Here is a 5,000-nt window from a genome sequence, read left to right on the forward strand (position 1 = left end):
TGGGTACGATCTAAGGAACCATAACTGATTTAATGAGCCATTCGCGGTTTCACCTTAATGCGGCTTGTACTGAGACATGCATGGCTTAATCTTTGAGACAAGCATATGACTACTGGCAGGATCAACCAGGGAGCTGCGTCAACTAGAGCTGAGCAGCCGGCCGCCCGGGAGTGTGTCCCGGGGGCCCGCGCGAACACGCAAGCGTCCGCTCAATTATTCTGCAAACAGGAGGAGGCTGAGCTCCCCTGCACCATACACCTCGAAACCCTCTCAGGTCCCGGCGGCGCGCAGCGCCGTCCTAAGTACTTGGTCGGGTTCGAGAGAGGCGCAATCGCCCGGAGTTTGGCGAGTAGACGCTTTAGGTGCGACCACCCGTGCTCCCAACTGAGCTTGCCGCTGCCGACAGAGGCCCGGGAGCGTGCTGTCGTGGCATTGCCGGCGGGAGACAACACGCGCCACCTACGGTGACCGGCAGCTCCAACGCCAGCGCCACAGAAGGACAAAAGCCCCACTTGGGTGCCGAAGCGAACTCTCCCAGCACAGCGCACGCGCCAACACGTCCGCACAGCTGCGATACAAACCACCTGCGAGAACCGCAGAGGCGACCGAGCAGCAGACGGCGTCGCGGCGCCGAGCGCCGGGCGGCGGCGCATCCTCAGCGCACACAGTCCTCAATCGGACCAGCACACTGCAGATGTCCACCGCGCTTCGCACCGGGCCCGCGAGGACCTACTTTGGCCGCACGGCGCCGCGTGCAGGGTGCGCCGGCGCGCAGCTGCGCCGCCTGCCGCCTCCGTCGGCCGGCGCGCCTGCCACTGGCCGCCCCCACCAGCCGGCTGTAGCGCGTGCGCCCACGCACCGCGCGGCCAGCACGCCGGGAGGCCCCCCCTCACCGGCCGGGGACGGTCCCACCCAGCCACCGCCGCGTATCGCTTCACACCCAGATGCCATTCACGTTCGTGGGCATGGTGGGTATCGCTGGAACAACCGGTTGGTAGCTCAACCGATCGTCGCCATCACTGATTCACCTCTAGCGAGAACAACCGCACCACAACGGTTTACCAGTTGTTCATTTGCGTAACGTCACCAGCAAACGTAGGCGTCCATCGCCATTTGCAAATTCAACGATTGTTGCATGCCTGTGTCAGGTGTCACGACACACTATGTCTGCCCACATACACGCAACAACATGTGCACGCTTCGCGAACACGTGGAAGGTGGCCCCCGTACGTATGCGATGTCCATTGCGCGAACGACTGTCAACCGGCCTCTGTCGCATGTCGCAGATGTGGAACGCAGTGCACCATGCTATCACGGTGTGTGAGAAGAGACGACTACGTCTGACAACACGCGCCACTACATCAACAGACGGCTCATGCTGATCGCCATCCAGGGCATACCACACTGCAATCCAGCTCTTATAGGGAGACGACACGTAGCTGAGTGCACAACATTTGGACCGCATGGTTCGCCGTTGTTGGCGCAGTCGTTGTACGGTCACATGTACCACGATGTATCATTCAGTACATGAGGACCAATGTGCAGTACAGTGTGTGATTTGGACGTACAACATCAGCGGACAGTTGACACAGGCCGTACCACAGCGTAGGCTAAGTGCTTCGCCATGCAAATGCCAATGAACAACTGCAAATGCCAATGAACAACTGCAAAGGGCATTGAGCATGTACGTCCTGCTGCCATCCACATTACAGTGTATAGCTGCAAGGTGTTTAACATGAAGCGATACACTGGGGACCGGGCAGTGCGAGTAGCAAACTATATTGCGGGGGTTGCAGTTAGGCAACACTACACTAATTTAACGCGTCGTATGACAATTACAGAGCAGGTTAAGGCCCAACGTGTGTTGGGTTAAGGCCCAACGTGTGTTGGGTTAAGGCCCAACGTGTGTTGGGTTAAGGCCCAACGTGTGTTGGGTTAAGGCCCAACGTGTGTTGGGTTAAGGCCCAACGTGTGTTGGGTTAAGGCCCAACGTGTGTTGGGTTAAGGCCCAACGTGTGTTGGGTTAAGGCCCAACGTGTGTTGGGTTAAGGCCCAACGTGTGTTGGGTTAAGGCCCAACGTGTGTTGGGTTAAGGCCCAACGTGTGTTGGGTTAAGGCCCAACGTGTGTTGGGTTAAGGCCCAACGTGTGTTGGGTTAAGGCCCAACGTGTGTTACGTTACGGCGCAACGTAGGTTACGTTAAGGCGCAACGTAGGTTACGTTAAGGCGCAACGTAGGTTACGTTAAGGCGCAACGTAGGTTACGTTAAGGCGCAACGTAGGTTACGTTAAGGCGCAATATAGGTTACATTAAGGCGCAATATAGGTTACATTAAGGCGCAATATAGGTTACATTAAGGCGCAATATAGGTTACGTTAAGGCGCAATATAGGTTACGTTAAGGCGCAATATAGGTTACGTTAAGGCGCAATATAGGTTACGTTAAGGCGCAATATAGGTTACGTTAAGGCGCAATATAGGTTACGTTAAGGCGCAATATAGGTTACGTTAAGGCGCAATATAGGTTACGTTAAGGCGCAATATAGGTTAGGTTAAGGCGCAATATAGGTTAGGTTAAGGCGCAATATAGGTTAGGTTAAGGCGCAATATAGGTTAGGTTAAGGCGCAATATAGGTTACGTTAAGGCGCAATATAGGTTACGTTAAGGCGCAATATAGGTTACGTTAAGGCGCAATATAGGTTAGGTTAAGGCGCAATATAGGTTAGGTTAAGGCGCAATATAGGTTAGGTTAAGGCGCAATATAGGTTAGGTTAAGGCGCAATATAGGTTAGGTTAAGGCGCAATATAGGTTAGGTTAAGGCGCAATATAGGTTAGGTTAAGGCGCAATATAGGTTAGGTTAAGGCGCAATATAGGTTACGTTAAGGCGCAATATAGGTTACGTTAAGGCGCAATATAGGTTAGGTTAAGGCGCAATATAGGTTACGTTAAGGCGCAATACAGGTTACGTTAAGGCGCAATACAGGTTACGTTAAGGCGCCATACAGGTTAGGTTAAGGCGCCATACAGGTTAGGTTAAGGCGCAATACAGGTTAGGTTAAGGCGCAATACAGGTTAGGTTAAGGCGCAATACAGGTTAGGTTAAGGCGCAATACAGGTTAGGTTAAGGCGCAATACAGGTTAGGTTAAGGCGCAATACAGGTTAGGTTAAGGCGCAATACAGGTTAGGTTAAGGCGCAATACAGGTTAGGTTAAGGCGCAATACAGGTTAGGTTAAGGCGCAATACAGGTTAGGTTAAGGCGCAATACAGGTTAGGTTAAGGCGCAATACAGGTTAGGTTAAGGCGCAATACAGGTTAGGTTAAGGCGCAATACAGGTTAGGTTAAGGCGCAATACAGGTTAGGTTAAGGCGCAATACAGGTTAGGTTAAGGCGCAATACAGGTTAGGTTAAGGCGCAATACAGGTTAGGTTAAGGCGCAATACAGGTTAGGTTAAGGCGCAATACAGGTTAGGTTAAGGCGCAATACAGGTTAGGTTAAGGCGCAATACAGGTTAGGTTAAGGCGCAATACAGGTTAGGTTAAGGTACGACATAGGTTAGGTTAAGGTACGACATAGGTTAGGTTAAGGTACGACATAGGTTAGGTTAAGGTACGACATAGGTTAGGTTAAGGTACGACATAGGTTAGGTTACGGTACGACATAGGTTAGGTTACGGTACGACATAGGTTAGGTTACGGTACGACATAGGTTAGGTTACGGTACGACATAGGTTAGGTTACGGTACGACATAGGTTAGGTTACGGTACGACATAGGTTAGGTTACGGTACGACATAGGTTAGGTTACGGTACGACATAGGTTAGGTTACGGTACGACATAGGTTAGGTTACGGTACGACATAGGTTAGGTTACGGTACGACATAGGTTAGGTTACGGTACGACATAGGTTAGGTTACGGTACGACATAGGTTAGGTTACGGTACGACATAGGTTAGGTTACGGTACGACATAGGTTAGGTTACGGTACGACATAGGTTAGGTTACGGTACGACATAGGTTAGGTTACGGTACGACATAGGTTAGGTTACGGTACGACATAGGTTAGGTTACGGTACGACATAGGTTAGGTTACGGTACGACATAGGTTAGGTTACGGTACGACATAGGTTAGGTTACGGTACGATATAGGTTAGGTTACGGTACGATATAGGTTAGGTTACGGTACGACATAGGTTAGGTTACGGTACGACATAGGTTAGGTTACGGTACGATATAGGTTAGGTTACGGTACGATATAGGTTAGGTTACGGTACGATATAGGTTAGGTTACGGTACGATATAGGTTAGGTTACGGTACGATATAGGTTAGGTTACGGTACGATATAGGTTAGGTTACGGTACGATATAGGTTAGGTTACGGTACGATATAGGTTAGGTTACGGTACGATATAGGTTAGGTTACGGTACGATATAGGTTAGGTTACGGTACGATATAGGTTAGGTTACGGTACGATATAGGTTAGGTTACGGTACGATATAGGTTAGGTTACGGTACGATATAGGTTAGGTTACGGTACGATATAGGTTAGGTTACGGTACGATATAGGTTAGGTTACGGTACGATATAGGTTAGGTTAAGGTACACATTGTTGTAAGGAAAGGTTTAATGGGGGGCGGGGCGGCCGGTTTGTTGATTGTGATTATAGTAAGTGGATGCCTGCGGCATCATCTGATTTGCCACGTCAGGATGCACCTTTGGCTCATGACAGGCGGCGCTCTCATTCCATGCTTGTGGCAGACCTGTGTCTTTCATTCCTGCCATTGTTTGTGTGCTGTGAGAGGAGGCAGTATTGTGATGTTGGGTGCACCCCTGTGTAGGACATGTGTGGGTGTTGGTGGCTTGGCTGAGCAATGGTGGTTGTCGGGTGGGTGGGATATTCTGTTTTCTGAGTGGACCTCCCAGTCTGGTTATGACAGTGTGGATTGTCTAATGTGGCGGAGAGGATGCACTGGGTGTTGTTCCATGCTGGTGCTTAC

General features: G+C 50.7%; 1 non-coding gene across 1 annotated transcript in view; it reads right to left on the minus strand.

Moving 5' to 3' along the window:
- LOC124583308 overlaps nucleotides 1-132 on the minus strand; it is a 1,910-nt gene extending 1,778 nt beyond the window's left edge. The window contains exon 1 of the ribosomal RNA XR_006974156.1: nucleotides 1-132. This exon is cut by the window's left edge and continues 1,778 nt beyond it. This is a non-coding gene — a ribosomal RNA (small subunit ribosomal RNA).
- Between the last annotated feature and the right edge of the window lie 4,868 nt (nucleotides 133-5,000).

The sequence above is a fragment of the Schistocerca americana genome, unplaced genomic scaffold, assembly GCF_021461395.2.
Source record: "Schistocerca americana isolate TAMUIC-IGC-003095 unplaced genomic scaffold, iqSchAmer2.1 HiC_scaffold_455, whole genome shotgun sequence".
Taxonomy (NCBI): domain Eukaryota; kingdom Metazoa; phylum Arthropoda; class Insecta; order Orthoptera; family Acrididae; genus Schistocerca; species Schistocerca americana.